General features: G+C 49.8%; 1 protein-coding gene across 1 annotated transcript in view; it reads left to right on the forward strand.

Moving 5' to 3' along the window:
• The window catches only part of LOC110678487 (sulfotransferase 1C4-like), a 92,277-nt gene that overhangs the window by 64,876 nt on the left and 6,953 nt on the right, over positions 1-20,448 (forward strand). The window lies entirely within an intron of this gene.

Here is a 20,448-nt window from a genome sequence, read left to right on the forward strand (position 1 = left end):
CAACCTGGGCACTGTTGTCCTTCTGACATCAGCTAGAGTGAGGGGGTGCCAGGTGGGAGCTTGGGATTCTTACCTTTTCCAAGCGAAACTAGTACATACAGCCGTATGGAATACCACCTTTAGTACTTCCCTTGGGAAGTGGCCGAGCGTCTGGTCCTTCTGACTAGGGGCTCAAGCATGGTCTACCTAGGATGTGGCGGGGGTTCATCAGTGGGCTCTGGTGAATCTCTACAAAAAACCACAGATCTGCAAGTAGCCCTGAACAAGCGACCTGGTACCGCTTTCAAAGTGCCTTAGCCCATCATCTGGAGTGCCAACCGGCACATTAGGATCGACGCCAGTAAGATCTTAATTACGGCATACTGGCGGCATGGACTGAGGAACTGGAACAAGGAACACGACATATCTACGCTACAGAGCTGACAGCCGCACTATTCTACTCCCTTAGTAAGGATGGGTGACACTTCCCTGAAACGGCGGGTGGGCCAATAGTGCGGTTGCCCCCGTCCCGTTAAAACCGTGGCAGGCCTTCAAGTACGTTCGACGTCTGTTCATCAAGCGTGATGAGTACATAGGTTCGGATGTAGCATCCCCGATCTACGCCGATCTGGCACTGTACCCGGCCCCCATAAGGGTCCGTGTCAACCCACGCATGGCCTCACTGCCTACAACGCTCATAGGTATGAGATAACCATGGGATCGCAAAGGCGACTATGTACGACGGATGAAGATAGCGGCTCGGAGGGGGGACCCACTAAAATGGAGAGTATTGATGACACCAAGGCAGTTGGAGAAGACGCGAACGCGTTCGCAAGAAGTGGTAGGGTTGCGAGATCACCAGTTACACCACTGGACACCGTAGCGAGTACTAGCCAAGTACATAGTGAGCCACAAGCAACACAGCAGGAGAGGACGTTGCTAAACCGCGTGTTCACACCCAATTCGAGTAGCAGCACTACCCACAACGAGTCGCGACTGGAGAAGTCGAGTTTGGCAGACATTAGGAGGAAGGTTAACGAGCTCTACGAGTTCGTGAAGGAGAGAAATAATGTGCACTTGAAAATTAAGCACATGGTGACGAGCATTAGGTCCGCCGTATCAGCAGCTGAGCGTGAGCAGAATGCGCTCAGAATGCGAGCGGAAACGGCTGAGAAAGCTCTTAAGGAAGCAGCGGAACGACCTACGACGGATGTTCAGGAGACGCCGAGAAGTCACCAAAATACCCGCTCGGAGAAAAGGTTCAGGGAATCACCTGGAGAACAAGAGGATGCAAAGAAGCACAAAAACGAGAAGAAAGGCGTCAACAACCAGAGAGATGCTGGAAGTGAAGGTGAATGGCGTATCGTCGGAAGTCAGCAGAAGAAGAAGAAAAACCGGAAAGTGAAGGAAGGAAAGAAGCCGGAACAGAAGAAGAAAGAAACACGTCAACCTCCTAGGCTGAGGTACAAGGGTGATGCTCTGGTCGTGGAAGCGAACGACAAAACAACGTACGCTGCGCTCCTCAAAAGAGTGAAGGAAGATCCGGAGCTAAAGGAACTGGGCGAAAACGTTGTCAAAACGCGGCGCACGCAGAAGGGCGACATGATCTTCGTTCTGAAGAAAGACCCCTCTGTCAAGAGCACGGCGTACAAGGAGCTCATCGCCAAATCCTTGGGCGACGAGGCCAACGTAAGAGCTCTTTCGCAGGAGGCAGTGGTCGAGTGCAGAGATCTTGATGAGATCACGACGGAAGAAGACCTGAAGTGGGCACTGGCCGAGCAGTGTAACCTAGAAGGACAGATGTCTATGCGGTTAAGGAAGTCGTATGGAGGCACACAGACGGCGGCAATCCGGTTGCCAGTGGATGCTGCCAACAAACTGGTGGCGCTAGGCACGATCAAAGTTGGTTGGTCGGTGTGCCCGCTGAGATTGGTACCTAGAGTCGCCAAGCAAATGGAGAGATGCTTCAAATGCAGAGGATTCGGCCATCAGTCAAGAAACTGTAAGGGCCCGGACAGGTCCGACCTATGCTGGAATTGCGGCGGAAATGGTCACGTTGCTCGGGACTGTACAAAGCGGACTAGGTGCCTGCTATGCATGCCGGAGGACGGAAACGATCATCCGACGGGAGGCTTCAAATGCCCGGCGTATAAAAAAGCGAAGGCGTGCCAATAAGGATGGAGATCACGCAAGTGAATCTCAATCATTGCGACACTGCACAGCAACTGTTGTGGCAGTTCACGACAGAAACCAAGTGCGATGTAGCAATAATTGCGGAGCCATATCGGGTTCCCCTCGAAAACGGTAATTGGGTGGCTGATAGAGCAGGTATGGTGGCAATACAGGTGATGGGCAGGTTCCCCATTCAAGAAGTAGTCGATAGCTCACACGACGGATTTGTTATTGCCAAAGTCAACGGAGTCTTCGTATGCAGCTGTTATGCGCCTCCGAGATGGACAGACGAAGAGTACAATAGTATGTTGGATTTGCTCACAGATACGCTGGTGGGAAGAACGCCGGTAGTCATAGGAGGAGATTTCAACGCCTGGGCCGTAGAGTGGGGCAGCAGATTGACCAACGCCAGGGGGTACAGCTTACTCGAAGCTCTGGCGAAGCTAGATGTGAGGCTGTGCAACGAAGGGGCTGTCAGTACATTCCGTAAAGACGGTCGGGAGTCCATCATCGATGTTACGTTCTGTAGCCCATTGTTGTTGGATGACATGAATTGGAGGGTGAGTGAGGAATATTCCCACAGTGATCATCAGGCGATTCTCTACAGCATCGGCCGGCGAATCTCCCCAGCGCCGATGAGAATGAGGACATACGAGCGGAAGTGGAAGACAAAGGACTTCGACAAGGAGGTGTTTATTGAGGCGCTTCGAACATACAGCAGGGCGAACCTTGACGCAGAAGAGTTGACAGAAGTGGTAGCAACGGCTTGTGATGCATCGATGCCGAGAAAGTTGGAGCCTAGGAACCGAAGGCGCCCAGCGTACTGGTGGAATGAGACGCTTAGTACCCTCCGTGCTGCATGCTTCCGAGCCAGAAGACGCGTCCAGAGAGCAAGAACCGAAGTAGAGAGAGAGGAACGGAGAATCGCTTTCCGTGAAGCTAGAGCTGCTTTCAAACAAGAGATTAAGCGGAGCAAGTCCAGCTGTTACAAGGAGCTATGTCGAGAAGCCGAAGAAAACCCTTGGGGCAACGCCTACCGTATTGTGATGGCGAAGTTTAAGGGTCCGGTGACACCAGTCGAAACATGTCCAGACAAGTTGAGGATTATCGTGGAAGGTCTGTTTCCGCATCATGACCCAACAGTGTGGCCGCCTACGCCATACGAAGACGAGGAAGAAGAACCCGGAGGTGTGCGAATCTCTAATGAAGAGCTACTAGCAGTGGCGAAGGGTCTGAAGGTGAAGAAAGCTCCTGGTCCTGATGGGATCCCCAATGTAGCACTAAAAACCGCGATATTGGCGTTCCCGGATTTGTTCAGGACGACGCTGCAGAAACTCTTGGATGAAGGCTGTTTCCCAGACAGTTGGAAGGTTCAGAAGCTGGTGTTGGTGCCAAAACCAGGGAAGCCACCAGGGGACCCAGCATCGTATAGACCTATATGTTTGCTGGACACACTTGGTAAGCTCCTGGAAAGGATCATCCTTAACAGGCTGACACAATGCACAGAGAGCGAGAGTGGCTTATCGAAGAGACAATTCGGATTCCGGAAAGGGGTCTCGACGGTGGATGCAATCCGGACAGTTGTACAGAATGCGGAGAAGGCATCCAAACAGAGGAGGAGAGGCAATCGGTTCTGCGCCGTAGTGACGATTGACGTCAAAAATGCTTTCAACAGCGCCAGCTGGGAGGCTATAGCCTTAGCACTGCATAGAATGCGAGTTCCTGGCTACTTGTGCAGTATGCTAAAAAGCTATTTCCAAAACAGAGTCCTGGTATATGAAACGGAGTTGGGTCAAAAGTCGATCAGGATCACGGCAGGAGTGCCACAAGGCTCAATCCTTGGTCCAACGCTTTGGAACGCGATGTACGATGGAGTATTAATGCTGGTGCTACCTAACGGAGTGGAAATTGTTGGATTCGCAGATGATGTCGTTCTAACGGTGACTGGCGAGACGTTGGAAGAGGTCAAAATGCTGACGACGGAAGCGATTGACACGATTGAAGCGTGGATGACTGGAGCAAAACTGCAGCTGGCTCATCATAAGACGGAGCTAGTGCTGGTTAGCAACCTCAAAGCTGTTCAGAGGGTTGAAATCAACATCGGTAGGCAAGATATTTCATCAAAACGTGCTTTGAAGCATCTGGGGGTGATGGTAGATGACCGTCTAAACTTCAACGCTCACGTGGACTACGCCTGCGAAAAGGCGTCGAAGGCGGTCAACACGATAGCGAGGATCATGCCGAACGTCGGAGGACCGAGAAGTAGTAAGAGGCGTCTCCTAGCGAGTGTAGCGGTCTCTATTCTCAGGTATGGAGTCCCAGTCTGGGCCGCAGCGGTAAAGACCAAGCGTAATCGGAGGATGTTGAACAGCACATTCCGTCTCATGGCCATACGAGTAGCGAGCGCCTATAGGACGATTTCATCGGAGGCAGTATGCGTTATCGCTGGCATGATGCCCATCTGCATCACCCTGGCCGAGGACGTGGAGTGTTATGAGCGAAGAGGCACCAGAAATGTGAGAAGGATCGTTAGAACGGACTCGTTGGCTAAGTGGCAGCAAGAGTGGAACAACGCGGAGAAGGGAAGGTGGACTTACCGTCTAATTCCAAATGTGTCACTGTGGGTTAATAGGAAGCATGGAGAAGTGAACTTCCATCTGACGCAGTTTCTGTCCGGACACGGCTGTTTCCGGAAGTATCTGCATCGGTTCGGACATGCTTCTTCACCTTGTTGCCCGGATTGCGAGAATGTGGAGGAAACACCGGAGCACGTAGTCTTCGAATGTCCTAGGTTCGAAGAAGTGAGGAGGGACATGCGAGGAGTCACTGTCGATAACGTTGTCGAAGAGATGTGCCGAGAAGAAAGCATTTGGAACGCTGTCGATAGCACGGTATCGAGAATAATGTCCGAGCTTCAGAGGAAGTGGCGTAGCGACCAACGATCTGCTAGCTAGAGTGAACGCACGAAAGGGAAGAATGGCTGCTCGGTTCCGGGAGATATTCCTTTGCCGGGGAACTCTCCGCCGGAGTAGGCTAGATCCACCGTCGGGGACTAGCTGAGTAGACGCGACGTAGCACCGGTCCCGGGTCGTAGGAGCACCAGTGAACCGGAAGTTAGCCTCCACCGGAATCGCTGGACTGACTCCGGCACCCTACCGGTCGGCCCGTAAAAAAATTGAAGAGCAGCAGTAGCAGCAGCAGAAGAAGAATCGGTCTCGGAAGAACTTCCATCGCCGGGGAATTCTTCGTCGGTGTAGGCTAGGTCCACCGCCGGGGACTAGTTGAGTAGACGTGTCATAGCGCCGGTTTTAGGGTCGTCGGGGCACCAGTGAACCGGAAGCTAGGCTCCACCGGAATCGCTGGACTGACTTCGGCACCCTTCCGGTCGGCTCGAAACGTAGAAAAAGAAGAATCGGTCTCGGGAGAATTTTCACCGCCGGGGAATTCTTCGTCGGTGTAGACTAGGTCCACCGTCGGGGACTAGTCGAGTAGAGTGCGTCGGGACGCTGGTAATGGGTAGTCGAGGCGCCTACGAACCGGAAGTTATGCTCAACCGGAATCGTTGGACCGACCCCGGCATCCTACCAGCTGAACAAAGAAAAGGAGAAGGTCGTCGTAATTGTGTGAGTACGCGCTCTGAATGAGTGCAGAGTAGTGTACAAACTGGAGCCGAAGGGCTCAGAATGTTGCATGTAGGTACTAACAAATTGACGGGTCGCCAATGGGCGAAAATAGGTACTAACAAATTACTAACGGGAGGAGCCGAAGGGCTCAGCATGAGGCACAACGTTGAACGGTTTTAAAACTGCTAACAGGAGCCGAAGGGCTCAGGAGCCAAAGGGCTCAGGAGCCGAAGGGCTCAGGAGCCGAAGGGCTCAGCATGTAGAATAACAAATTGAAGAGGTGCGCTCAGCACGTTAGCCTCCCCTCCGAAGTAATACCGGAAGGTGGTTCCGGAGGGTTATGGTACTAAACCTAGGAGAGTGTTTTAGTGGGGAAAGCCTTTTGTGGATCCCACACCGCGCCAAAAATTACACTGGCATGAGCATGAACATATACAGGCCAGTCTATGAAGATTTTTAAACTCCTAGTTGCATGAAAAAAAAAAAAAAACACACACACACACACACACACACACACACACACACACACACACACACACATGGCTGATGGCCATGCGGGTAGCGAGTGCCTACCGAACCATATCTTCGGAGGCAGTATGCGTGATTGCCGGAATGGTCCCTATCGGCTACGTTTTGGAAGAGGATAAGGAGTGCTACGAAGCTAGTAGTACTAGAGGAGCCCGGAAGATTGCCCGAGCCGACACGATGGTGAAATGGCAACGCGAGTGGGATACCGCTGAGAAGGGAAGGTGGACTTATCGCCTTATTCCAAATCTGGCGAAATGGGTGAGCAGATCCCATGGAGAAGTCAACTTCCACTTGACGCAGTTCTTGTCAGGTCACGGCTGCTTCAAGAAATATCTGCACAGGTTCGGCCACGCAGAGTCGCCGCTCTGCGCTGAGTGCCCAGTCGTAGAGGAGTCGCCGGAACACGTCATTTTCGAGTGTCCATGTTTTGCTGCGGAACGTAGCGAGATGACAGCGGTCTGCGGTGCTGACGTAACCGTAGACAACGTAGTGGATAGAATGTGTAGCGATGAGGTGATGTGGAACGCGGTGAACATGGCGGTGACGAAAATAATGTCATTGCTTCAGCGGAAGTGGAGGGAGGAACAAGCCGGTGAACCGGAAGTCAGTCTCCAACCGGAATCGCCGAACCGACCTCGGCACCCAACCGGTAGGTAAGCTTGATCCACCGTCGGGGACAAGACCGAGTAGATCGTGGAAAAGCCCCGGAAATTGTAGGCTTCGTGGCCGTGCGGTTAGCGGCGTCAGTCGTTTAGGCATATTGTGCCATGAAGTGTGGGTTCGATTCCCACTCCAGTCGGTGGAAACTTTTCGTCAAACGAAAAATTCATCATTGGGCTACTGGGTGTTTCGTGTTGTCCGTTGCCTAATGTTTGTGATTGTTCAGTCTGTGCAGCCTTGAGCTGAAGACGGTGTAAATTGTCTTGCCAAATTGGTCGTCAGGGCACCTGTGAACCGGAAGTCATCCACCAACCGGAATCGCAGGATCGACCTTGGCACCTATCCGGGCAGCATCGGTACCGGAAGAACTTCCACCTCCGGGGAAGTCTTCGTCGGGGTAGGGTAGATTCACCGCCGGGGACTATCCGAATAGAGCGCGAGAACCTGGAGTGCTGAATGGCATGCGTCCAGCACCGAGAGAACTTCCTTCGTCAGGGAGTTTCTGGCACCCATGGTATCGTGAGCCGAATGGCTGAATATGGCATGTTTAGATCACAAACTAGGAATACTAACAAATTATTAATGGGAGCCGAAGGGCTCAGCATGGCATGGATTAGGAACTAACAAATTAATGATGGAGCCGAAGGGCTTAATGAAGGGTGCGCGTAGCATGTGTCGCCTCTTCTTCGAAGTAATACCGCAAGGTGGTGCCGGAGAAGAATTTTTTACGGTGACGGTGTACCTAGGAGACTGTTTTTTAGTGGGTAGGCGCCCCATTGCGAATCCCACACAGTGCCAAACCATACACTGTGGCATGAGCATGAACAAATACAGGCCAGTCTTGAGAAGATTTTTTTTAACTCCTAGAGATAAAAAAAAAAAAAAAAAAACACACACACACACACACACACACACACACACACACACACACACACACACACACACACACACACACACACACACACACACACACACACACACACACACACACACACACACACACACACACACACACACAAAAAAAAAAAAAATGGTGAGTCGACAACTAGGAAGGAGCGACCAACATAGCTCTGGTCCTCACAAGCCCCTACCTCACGCTTCCACGGGTCTAACGATGACAAAGACCGCCAGCTAAGGGTTGCGTACTTAGCTGGTAGTGCAACCTGGGCACTGTTGTCCTTCTGACATCAGCTAGAGTGAGGGGGTGCCAGGTGGGAGCTTGGGATTCCTACCTTTTCCAAGCGAAACTCGTACATACAGCCGTATGGAATACCACCTTTAGTACTTCCTTCGGGAGGTGGCTGAGCGTCTGGTCCATCTGACCAGGGGCTCAAGCATGGTCTACCTAGGATGTGGCGGGGGTTCATCAGTGGGCTCTGGTGAATCTCTACAAAAAACCACATATCTGCAAGTAACCCTGAACAAGCGACCTGGTACCGCTTTCAAAGTACCTTAGCCCTCTGGAGTGCCAACCGGCACATCAGGATGGATGCCAGTAAAATCCTGATTATGGTATACTGGTCACGGCGCAGAACAACGGACAGGACACGGATTACGGATTACACACCACATTGCGACACAGAGCTGACAGTCGTGTTATTCTATTCCCCGAGTAAGGATGGGTGATACCATCTTGAAACGGCGAATAGGCTAATGGTGCGATTGCCCCCGTCCCGGTAAAACCTTGGCAGGCCTCTGGATACGTTCGGATCCCGTCCATCTTAAGTGATGAGTACTAGGCTCGGATGACTAAACCCCGATCTACGCCGATCCGGCTCTGAACACGATTCTCATAAGGGATCGTGTCAACCCTTGCATGGCCTCCCTGCTTGCAAAGATAACCATGGGATCATGAAAGGCGACTACGTACGGCGGGAAATGATAGCGGCCCAGAGGGGGGACCCTGAAGAATGGAAGAGAGTATAATTGAAATCGAAGAAGGCGCGGCGAACCCTTTCGCCAAAGGTGGCTTAGTACGGTCACCACCATCGCAGCTAGGGCAGCAGCAGCGCAATGAGGAGGAGCAGCAGATACAGCGGCAGCTTCAACAGCAGCAGCAGCAGCAGCAGCCTCGAGAGCAGCAGCAACAGCTTCAGCAGCAGCAACAGGCTCAGGTCAGTGCATGGTCGAAGGTGCCAAAGCTACCGAGAGTTGTAGCAGCCAAGAAACTGGTGGACGAATTGCACGAGTTCGTCGATAAAAGAAGTAATGTGCACAAAGACATCAAGACTTTGGTGTTGAAGATCCAAGGAACCCTTGGACTAGCTGTCAAGGAATGGACGGCCGTTGCACAGAAAGTGGAATCGACTGAGAAGGAGTTGTCGGCGGCCAAGACTGCCTTAGAAATAAGGCAAGTGCCGATTCAACAAACGGCGGTGCCAATTACTTTTGCGAGGGAAACCAACGCAAAAAGGGACAAATCCCAGAGGACGGAGAGCGTGCCCTTCACACCGAAGAGGCCAAGAGCATCACCAGGAGATGCAAGACCGGGTGGTTCCAAAAAACATAAGGACACTCGCGCGAACGAGTCAGGCCCAGCGAACGCAGCAACCACCAAGGAAGGCAACGATACCCCATGGGAAATTGTCAAGGCAAAAAATCGGAAGACGAAAACCAAGAGCAGGTCCGAAAAACAAAGCCTCTTCAAGGGCCGGAAGAGAGGCGAGGCGCTTATAGTCAAGGCAAGCGATGACTCGTACGAGAAGGTTCTCCGTGCAATGCGGACAAACCCGGAGCTCGAACAGCTGGGGTCAGACGTGCGGAAAGTCAGGCGCACCCGCACCGGAGATATGATCCTGGAGCTAAAACGAGACCCGATGGCCAGCAGCTCTTCCTACAAAGAGCTCGCCGAGAAAGCCATGGGTAATACGGTAGAAGTGAGAGCCGTGTGTCCGGAGGCAGTCCTTGAATGCAAGAACTTGGACGCAATCTCTACGGACGACGATGTAAGGGTTGCCATGAAAGAGCAGTGCAAGCTAGGGGAAGTGCATATGCAGATCCGCATAAGGAAGGGGCCATCCGGAATGCTAATAGCATCAATTAGGCTTCCGATTGAAGCGGCCGTCAAGGCACTAAAAACGGAGAAGATTAAAGTAGGCTGGTCGGTATGTCCACTGAGCGTCTCTCAGAAACCGGAAGCGTGCTATAGATGCCACGAGTACGGCCATCTTGCTAGATTCTGCAAGGGGCCTGACAGAGGTAATTTATGCAGAAGGTGCGGAGAAGAAGGCCACAAGGCGCAAGCCTGCCGGAAGCCTCCAAAGTGCATGATCTGCGCTAACGGAGAGAATAACAACCACGTTACAGGAGGCCTGCGATGCCCGGCCTTCATAAAGGCGACTGCTACCAAACCACAGTGGAGGTAATTCAAATTAACCTCAACCACTGTGACACAGCACAACACTTGCTAAGGCAATCTGTGGCGGAGTACAAGTGCGATGTGGCTATCATCTCGGAGCCATACCGTGTCCCGGCCGGCGATGGGAACTGGATAGCAGACAACGCAAAATCAGTGGCGATATGGACGGTGGGAAGATATCCTTTCCAGGAAGTGGTACATCGTGCAGATGAAGGCTTTGTTATAGCCAAAATTAACGGAGTCTTCTTCTGTAGCTGCTACGCACCCCCGCGATGGTCTATTGACCAGTTCAACGAGATGCTCGACAAGCTGACGGAAGAGCTCACAGACCGCAGACCAGTCGTCATAGCCGGCGATTTCAACGCGTGGGCCATAGAATGGGGCAGTCGCTTCACCAACTCAAGAGGGAGCAGTCTACTGGAGGCCTTGGCAAGGCTAAACGTCGATGTCGCCAACGATGGTACCACCAGCACATACCGTCGGGATTGTCGAGAGTCAATTATTGACGTAACTTTCTGTAGCCCTGGGCTTTCAGGAAGTTTGAACTGGCGAGTGAGTGAGGAGTATACGCACAGTGACCACCAAGCGCTTCGATACAATATTGGTAGCGGACGGCAGTTGGAAGCGCGTGCGATTCCATCAAAGGAGCGAAGGTGGAAAACGTCGCAGTTTGACAAGGAGGTGTTTGTTGAAGCGTTGAGACTGGAGCGCAATGCTCAGCACTTTACTGCGAATGAGTTGACAGCGGCATTAGCACGAGCGTGCGATGCAACCATGCAGAAGGAAGGTAAACCGCGACATGGTCGCCGCCCAGCTTATTGGTGGAACTCGACGATTGCCGATCTGCGTACAAGCTGCTTTCGGGCTAGGAGAATGATGCAGAGAGCCCGCAACGACGCTGAAAGAGCAGATCGAAGACCAGCGTACAAGGCGGCAAAAACCGCTCTCAACAGGGAAATCCGGCTCAGCAAGAAAGCCTGTCTGGAGGAGCTCTGTCGCAACGCCAATTCAAACCCGTGGGGTGACGCCTACAGAGTTGCAATGGCGAAGTTGAGGGGCCCAGCTGTACCACCCGATAGGTGTCCGGAGAAGATGAAGACCATCATTGAAGTGCTGTTCCCCCGGCACGAACCGACGAGCTGGCCGTCCACACCTTACGGAGCACAAGAGAACGACGAAGAAGAAGCCCAGGTAACGAACGATGAGCTGATCGCGGTGGCAAAAGCCTTAAAAACCAGGAAGGCTCCGGGACCAGACGGTATCCCCAACGTAGCTCTGAAAGCAGCAATCCAAGAAAACCCGGATATGTTCAGGACCGTGCTGCAAAAATGTATCGAGGAGGGTAACTTCCCCGACATTTGGAAGCGACAAAAGCTGGTGTTGCTGCCTAAACCAGGCAAGCCTCCTGGAGATCCTTCAGCATATAGACCGATATGTCTGCTGGACACAGTTGGCAAAGTGCTGGAGCGAGTAATCCTAAACAGGCTTACGAAATACACGGAGGGAGAAAACGGCCTGTGCGACATGCAGTTCGGCTTCCGGAAGGGTAGATCCACCATCGATGCCATCCGAACGGTCGTGGAAGCTATGGAGACGGCGCGGAAGCAAAAGAGGAGAGGAAATCGGTACTGCGGTGTGGTCACTCTAGACGTAAAAAATGCCTTCAACAGTGCCAGTTGGGCTGCGATCGCCGAATCGCTGCACAGATTGGAGGTTCCCGAGTACCTTTGTAAGATTTTGAGGAGCTACTTTCAAAATCGTACACTGATCTATGAAACAGACGCTGGGAAAAGGTGCACGACAGTCACAGCGGGCGTCCCACAGGGTTCTATTCTTGGCCCGACTCTCTGGAACGCTATGTATGATGGAGTGTTGAAGCTGAGCTTCCCCCGGGGTGTGAAGATCGTCGGCTTCGCGGATGACGTGGTGCTCGTAGTCATCGGCGAATCACTAGAGGAAGTAGAGATACTTGCTACCGAAGCAGTAGACGCCGTGGAAGAATGGATGCGAGGGAAGAAGCTTGCGTTAGCCCATCACAAAACCGAAGTTGTGATGATAAGCAACCGAAAGGCAGTGCAGAAGGCGAGAATCTCGGTTGGACAGTGTACCATCGACTCAAAGCGGGAAGTCAGACACCTAGGAGTGATGATCGATGATCGGCTGAGCTTCAACAGCCATGTCGATTATACATGTGAGAGGGCCGTGAAGGTGATATCAGCTCTATCCCGGATCATGCCCAACAACTCAGCGATCAGCAGCAGCAAGAAGCGACTACTGGCGAGCGTGTCGACGTCGGTACTCAGATACGCTGGCCCCGTGTGGGTGACAGCACTGCAGACGAAGAGGAACCGCTCCCGGCTGAACAGTACGTTCAGACTGATGGCCATGCGTGTGGCGAGCGCGTATCGTACGATTTCATCGGAGGCAGTCTGTGTGATTGCAGGATTGATCCCTATAAGCCTTCAACTCGAAGAGGACAGCGAGTGCTACAGGGACCGAAGCACGCGGGGAATTCGGAAAAGAGCCCGGGATGAAACCATGAGGAAATGGCAACAGCAGTGGGATAGCGCTGAGAACGGTAGATGGACCCACCGTCTAATTCCGTGCCTGTCGACGTGGGTAAACAGAAAACACGGAGAAGTGAATTTCCACTTGACGCAGTTTTTGTCTGGTCATGGCTGTTTCAAGAAATACCTCAATAGGTTTGGACATGCAAGATCGCCGTTATGCACCGGGTGCGGCGATGCTGACGAAACCCCTGAACACGTGGTCTTCGAATGTCCGCGCTTCGAGCATGAGCGAGCCGAGATGACATCCGTCGTCGGCAATGACGTTAATGTGCACAATATCGTCCAACGAATGTGTGCCGACGAAGAGAAATGGGACGCGGTAAACACGACTATCGTTCAGATGATGTCTCTTTTACAACGAAGATGGCGAGAGGAGCAGCGGAACCCAACACAGCGGACAGCACATGGCTCTGAATCGTTGGGGCAGCCGGAATCGGCGGACCGACCTTGGCGCTTGACAAGCCAGGCTGTTGAAGCGAGCATATGAAGGAGACCTACGGGCGCGACCGGAGTAGGCTAGATCCTCCGCCGGGGACTAGACCGAGTAGAGCGGGAGTAACGTAATATCGGTAATAAGTCGTCGAGGCGCCTGCAAACCGGAAGTCATCCTCCAACCGGAATTGCAGGACCGACCTCGGCACTTACCGACCAACATCGCGTCGGAGTAGGCTATGTCCTTCCGCCGGGGACTAGTCGAGTAGATCGCGAAACAGCTCCGGCAAATGGTCGTCGGGGCGCCTGTGAACCGGAAGTTTCCCTCCACCGGAATCGCAGGGCCGACCTCGGCATCTGCCCGGTCAGCTTCGGAGTAGGTTAAGTTCACCGTCGGGGACTAACTGAGTAGAACGCGTAGTTGCACCGGCAAATGGTCGTCGAGGCGCCTGTGAACCGGAAGTTTCTCTCCACCGGAATCGCAGAACCGACCTCGGCATCAGCCCGGAAAGCATCGGTTCGGGAGATCTTCCGCCGTCGGGGAAATCTTCGTCGGAGTAGGATAGATCCACCGTCGGGGACTATTCTGAGTAGTCCGTAGCGAGTCACCGGCTTAAGTCGTCGGGGCACCAGTGAACCGGAAGCCATCCTCCAACCGGAATCGCTGGATCGACCTCGGCACTTCACCGGTCAGCAGCAGTGAAGAAGGAACAAACGCGTAACGTTAACGGTTTCGGGAGACATTCCTACGTTAGGAACTCTCCGCTGGTGTAGGCTAGATCCACCGTCGGGGACTATGCCGAGTAGCGATCGTGACAACCACCAGTTTTGGGTCGTCGGGGCGCCAGTGAACCGGAAGCTACCCTCCAACCGGAATCGGTGGACCGACCTCGGCATCCAACTGGTCCAACCTGGAGAACTCGAGAATCGGCGGATTAGCAGCAGGCGCAAAAGTTGCGCAGGGCTCTGGCGAGATGCCAGCCCCAAACACGTCGCAGTAGAGCAACGAAGCGTAGCAATGACAGAAGCGGCAGCTGAAACATGGCCCTGGCGTGATGCCAGCAGTACGAAGAGAGCAAGGGAAGTACAGGAGCGTAAGAAGCAAGGAGCAGTGCAGTGGTTAGCACAATAGCCTCCCCCATGAAGTAATGCCAAGAGGCAGTTCCGGGGGGAATGGCTCGTGGGCGAAGGTGGACTTTAGTCGGTATAAAAGAGTCCGACACTCTGGCGCACGATGGACGAATTCGATATGACTAGCCTCCATATCGAACGTGAAACGCTGGGTTAGTTCGTAAATGTAATTTACCACCTTCTAAAACTAAAAAAAAAAAAAAAAAAAAAAAAAAAAAAAAAAAAAAAAAAAAAAAAAAAAAAAAAAAAAAAAAAAAAACACACACACACACACACACACACACATTCTTAACAGGCTTACGAAGTATACGGAGAACGAGAACGGTCTATCGAACATGCAGTATGGATTCCGGAAAGGTAGATCTACGATAGATGCCATCCGAATGGTAGTGGAAACCATGGAGACGGCACAGAAGCAGCAGAGGAGAGGGAACCGATATTGTGCGGTTGTCACTCTTGACGTTAAAAACGCTTTCAACAGCGCCAGCTGGGTAGCAATTGCCGACTCGTTGCACAGGTTGAGGGTGCCTAAGTATCTATGTCAGATTCTGAAAAGCTATTTTCAGAACCGGACACTGATATATGAAACAGATGCCGGGATCAGAAATCTGTTGGTTACGGCGGGCGTTCCACAGGGATCCATCTTGGGTCCCACCCTTTGGAATGTCATGTACGATGAAGTGCTGAAGCTGAACCTGCCCAGAGGAGTCAAGATTGTCGGTTTTGCGGACGATGTAGTGCTTGTAGTGATCGGCGAATCACGGGAAGAGGTGGAGGTACTGGCAACGGAGGCGATAGATGCCGTGGAAAATTGGATGCGAGAGAAGAAGCTAGCGTTGGCCCTGTTGGCAGATTCCAACTTGCGGCAGTGGAATACCCTAAAGGAGTTTCGGATTTTTGGTGGAGAAAATCACACGTGTAGTTACTAACTAAAGAACGTGGTTTTAATGATCGGAAAAATTAAAGTGAAAAAGTACAGTACTACACTTGCTAACGAACGAATGCGGAATGATGTCCCTGTTGGCGCGCAAACACAAGGCTCGAGGTGTGTGCGCGTACGGTTGTATGTGTGATAGGGTTGTCAAAAGGAACAAGGTGTACATACTTACTAAGAGGTGAGCATTGTACCCTTCAACACTCCCCCTCAATGCGAAGACTCATTACCTGGTGGGCTCTTGTCAAGTCTGAACAGCTTACGTAATCCCTCGAACTTCATGAAACTCAGCGTCCTGTCCATAACGCCCGGGGGTCTCTGGCTTGTCGTGAAACGCTCTGGTAGAAATTGCTTTCTGTTAACCGAATCATCTCCTACTCTGGATGGAATCCGGTGGGCCTCCGGTTCATCGATTGCGTCGTACCACACGACTTCCTCCTGGAATGACACATTCATCGACGGAGAACTGCTCTCCAACTTCACTTTCACGGTTGATTCTTCCTTCGGAACACGTTTAGTTTCAATCCGGTAACGGGGATTTAACTGCCTTCGGTGCTGATGCCGGCCATCCAAGGCGGTCGGCGGCTTTATCGAGTTCAGATAGTACAACCCGCCATGTTGGTGTCCTGTAGCAACAACTGCTCCACCAGCGCTCACAATGTCACATCCTTCACCGGTGAATAGTACTTTGTAGCTCTTCTGTGCCAACTGTTCGACGGAAATAAGGTTTGCTGAAAGTTCTGGCACGTATTTCACTTTGTTCATTTCAATCTTCATGACTTCACCTGAACCATCTATGCCATACAGTACACCACTTCCTTCACCTTGGATCGGAATATTCTTCCCATCCGCCAAAACGACGTGATCACCAGCAAATTCCTCCAAGGACGTGAAAAACGACTTGTCCCTACACATATGGGCACATGCGCCACTGTCGATCACCCAGGAAATCGATTTTCCTTCACCGACGGCAAAAGCAACACTCCGCGAATCACCCTGTGCTGTTTTTGCTTTGCCACACTCACCGCAACTGGTACACGAAGGGTCTACTTCCTTCTTCAGCGTGGCCAAAAACTTCCGGCAGTTCCGCTTGATATGGCCGGGATTTTTGCAGAAATGGCAGACACGGGAATCGAAATCCGGTTTGTCCTGCGTGGAACGCAACGCTTTTTCAACTTTGGCAAACTCACCTCCTTTTCTTTCCAGCTGTCGGTTATACTCGTCGATGAGCCTCGATTTAACAACATCGAGCGAGACATCGTCGTCTGAGCGACTGTCCAGTGCGGTGACTAGACCGTCGAATGATGGCGGTAGACTTCGGAGTAGCATGCATATTTTGGTATCCTTATCCAAGGTCGTACCAGCCGCATCGAGACGATCGAAAAGGTCGTCAAAATCACGTAGATGTGCTTCCACATCACCGTCTTCCGCGAGATCACAGGCACACAACTTTTTCAAGAGCGACACTCGAACCGATCGTGTCGTCTTTTGATGGTATCGCTTCAACGCATCGTACACATCAACGCGCGAGGACACAATTTTTAACCAACGGCAACTGACTGTCTTCGAGAAGCAAGATGATCGTCGCTTTGGCCTTTTCTGTTGTCTTTCTTCCATTCATCGGTACGATCTTCTTCTTCTTCGAACACCGGCTCGTCGATAACGTACCACAAATCGTCACGAGCCAATAACATCTCCACACGCACTTTCCATGTTTGCCAATTGGAACCATTTAATTTCGGAATCGAAAATTTTGCGTCACTCATTTTGACCGGAAAAAAAACTTTTTTTTTTACTCGGGTGATCAGTCAACACACTAACCGAACCGGTTGGCAACCACTTTGTTGTTGTTCGCCTGCTCCAGCTCCACTCGGCACTTCTTCTTTCTCTTCCCTTCCTCGAGCGGCGGCGGCTAGATGCACTGGGGAACACACTTCTTTTTCTTCTTCTTCTTCAAGCGATGATGCTTGACACACTGTCTCTTTCTCCCCCTGGAGAAGCAATCACTATTTCTCGAATGACTGTGATTCGGAACACCTTCCCTTTTCTCCCCCTGGAGAAGTAATCACTTTTGCACACTTTTATCGAGCGCGTCCCTTGCTCGGAAATCGCTTTTCTCTCTACCCAGAGAAGCAAACACTCTTCGTCACTTTCTTCGAGCACTAGCTCGGAAAACAATTTTCTTCACCCTCACCTGGAGTGGAACACCTGTCCGCAACTCGTTGCTATACTTTTCACTCCACGACGCAGGCACCTTCCGAGCTGACGCAGCAACGGAAAAAATAACGCACGACGACCAATTCGGCTCTTCCCGACCGAATCTTTCCACACAAATTTTCTTCCTTTCTGGGTCGCTTGCTGGGGCCAAAACCTGTTGGCAGATTCCAACTTGCGGCAGTGGAATACCCTAAAGGAGTTTCGGATTTTTGGTGGAGAAAAATCACACGTGTAGTTACTAACTAAAGAACGTGGTTTTAATGATCGGAAAAATTAAAGTGAAAAAGTACAGTACTACACTTGCTAACGAACGAATGCGGAATGATGTCCCTGTTGGCGCGCAAACACAAAGGCTCGAGGTGTGTGCGCGTACGGTTGTATGTGTGATAGGGTTGTCAAAAGGAACAAGGTGTACATACTTACTAAGAGTGAGCATTGTACCCTTCAACACGGAGGACCTTTGCGCAACCCATGCTATGTGAAATCTCAGAAGCAGTGGACTTTTCGGTCGGAATGCATCGAGGAACACATAATAGATCAACATGGTAAGCATTGAAGTCAAGAGAGTCAAGGAGCAAAGCAGTTTATGTAATTGGAAAAAAATATGGAAATCATTTTTTTCGGGGTGAATCTGGAGAACCCACGTAAGATTTTGAGCACAAATTGGAATGGCCTATTGAGATGAGGTGTTAACGTGGTAGCAATCGCTAGCGTTATGACCGTAGCACCCCACATTTTTATTTTTCATAATTATTATTCCAAACTAGCACTCCATCCAGGATAGTGGTTTCTCAGTGAATCTAGTTGTAGTTTTAATGTTTTTCGTATCCTCACTTGAACCCAAATCCCTGAATAGTCCCCGACAGAAGTAAGATGTGCAGAAGATGCGACAGTGGATGGTATAGAGCAAGCGTTTTTAAGCAAATTGTTAAGTGCCTAATATGCGCCGACAACGGATACTTAACCTACATGTCCGGGTACAAGTGGAGCACTAAAGCGGAAATAACATAAGGGCAGTTGTTAATTCACCTATCGTTTGTCTGGTGAGTTGCAAGCTTAGTGTCAATGATGATGTCGCGCTACACGATAAGTGTTCATCTGCAACAACCAGACAGCTCACCAATCCACCCCGAGGTGGATCGTGCTGAGTTGTTGAGTTGAAGGAGAGCGAAAGAAGGAAGGCACAAAAGTCTGTTTGACAGCTCTGCAGAAAGCGCGTGCGCACGGAAAGAGCGCCAGTTCGGCTCGATTTGCAATGATCGGTTATTATTATTATTTTTCCGCTATTGGATATTCTATGGTTTGGTTGATCGATGTTAAAGTTTGTTTTAAAAGCAGCTCCACTTATATTGAAACATGTTGCCGTGTACAATAGTAGACAAACAAACTAATTTAAATAATATAATTTGAAATTATAATTAGTACATAAACAAAGGGGAAGAACGTTTAGGCTGGTTGTGCATTACGAAAAATTTTCTTAACATGCTCGTTGTTGGTTCTTGTGAAGGATCAACATGTTCGGCTTAACGAATCTTATTTAAAATATCGAATAACACCACATGCAATTGAACAAAAAGGTTGTGATTACAATAGACTTTTGATATTTTCAATTCTGAACCACCGCAAAAAAAAATATTGGGAATCAAAATTCTCCTGAGAGGGATGATGTGGTGTGGCTCATTCTAATTAATATTGTTGTTCAATTATTGGGATAAATTAAAATTAATTACCTGTAAATATTGATACAGTACATATAGCAAACATAGATATGGTCGGTGTTCAGACAGACTGAACCAAGTGTTTTTTTCAATCGAGTAAGAAAAATGTACCCCAAACATGTGAAACATCAAAATATTATAGATATTTACTGTAATAATGGAACTTATCTATTTGATGATACATTTGTATCAAAATTACATGGAAGATTTAAAATTGATGGAGTTCTTTATATATCCTTAGAGCTCCAAAATTCATCTAGTCTGGTCTGTCTAAACACCGACCATATGATCCTCAAAAAACTCATGATTCAAATTACAAATTACAAATTATTCTTTGAACTGTTATTTAATTTGGATGTGCTTAAAAGATTTATAAATTAAATTTATTATTGATGTTACGAGTGTGTCTGCAGTGAAACTTAATGCTACACAAGAAATATATTTGAATCAAAGTATTTTTATATATAAATCAAATTTTTGAATTTTCTTCCAGATATCGCTTTGGGATTTATACAAAAAAAGCGTTACCATTCCTGTATTAAGGATTACTTTTGAAATCCAGGAAATTAAATTCTTTGAAATTCTTTAAAATTGTTTTCGAAATATAATGGAAGATTTTACCAAAAATCCTGATTCAATTCATTTGGATTTTAAAGAGGATTTTATCAAAAAATGTACGACTCTACTAGAAATTCTTCGAGAATTCTCCGAAAATAACTCTAGATTTTTTTCCGGAAATACTTCTGGTATTCTCATGAGAATGCCTCTGGTATTCTTCCGGAAATGACCTGAGATGCTTTCGGAAATCTTTCTGAAATTCTTCAAAAAATTCCACTGAGATTTTTACGCCAATATCTTTGAACTACTTCTGGACTCTTCCAAAAATCCTGTTGGAGATTTTTTTCGGATATCTTTCTATTCTAAATATTTCAATGAATTTTGCTGGGATTGTGCTATAAAACCTGCTAAGATTCATCCAAAAATACGACTGTTATTCTTCCGGATATCATTCAAGAATTCTACCGGAAGTTTTCGTGAGATTGAACCGTAAATCGTTCTGCTATTTTTCAGAAAATTCCATTGAGATTCTTAAAAATATCCTTCTGAAAAATTTTCTGAGAATTGC

Source organism: Aedes aegypti, chromosome 1, assembly GCF_002204515.2.
Source record: "Aedes aegypti strain LVP_AGWG chromosome 1, AaegL5.0 Primary Assembly, whole genome shotgun sequence".
In the NCBI taxonomy this organism is placed as follows: Eukaryota; Metazoa; Arthropoda; class Insecta; order Diptera; family Culicidae; genus Aedes; species Aedes aegypti.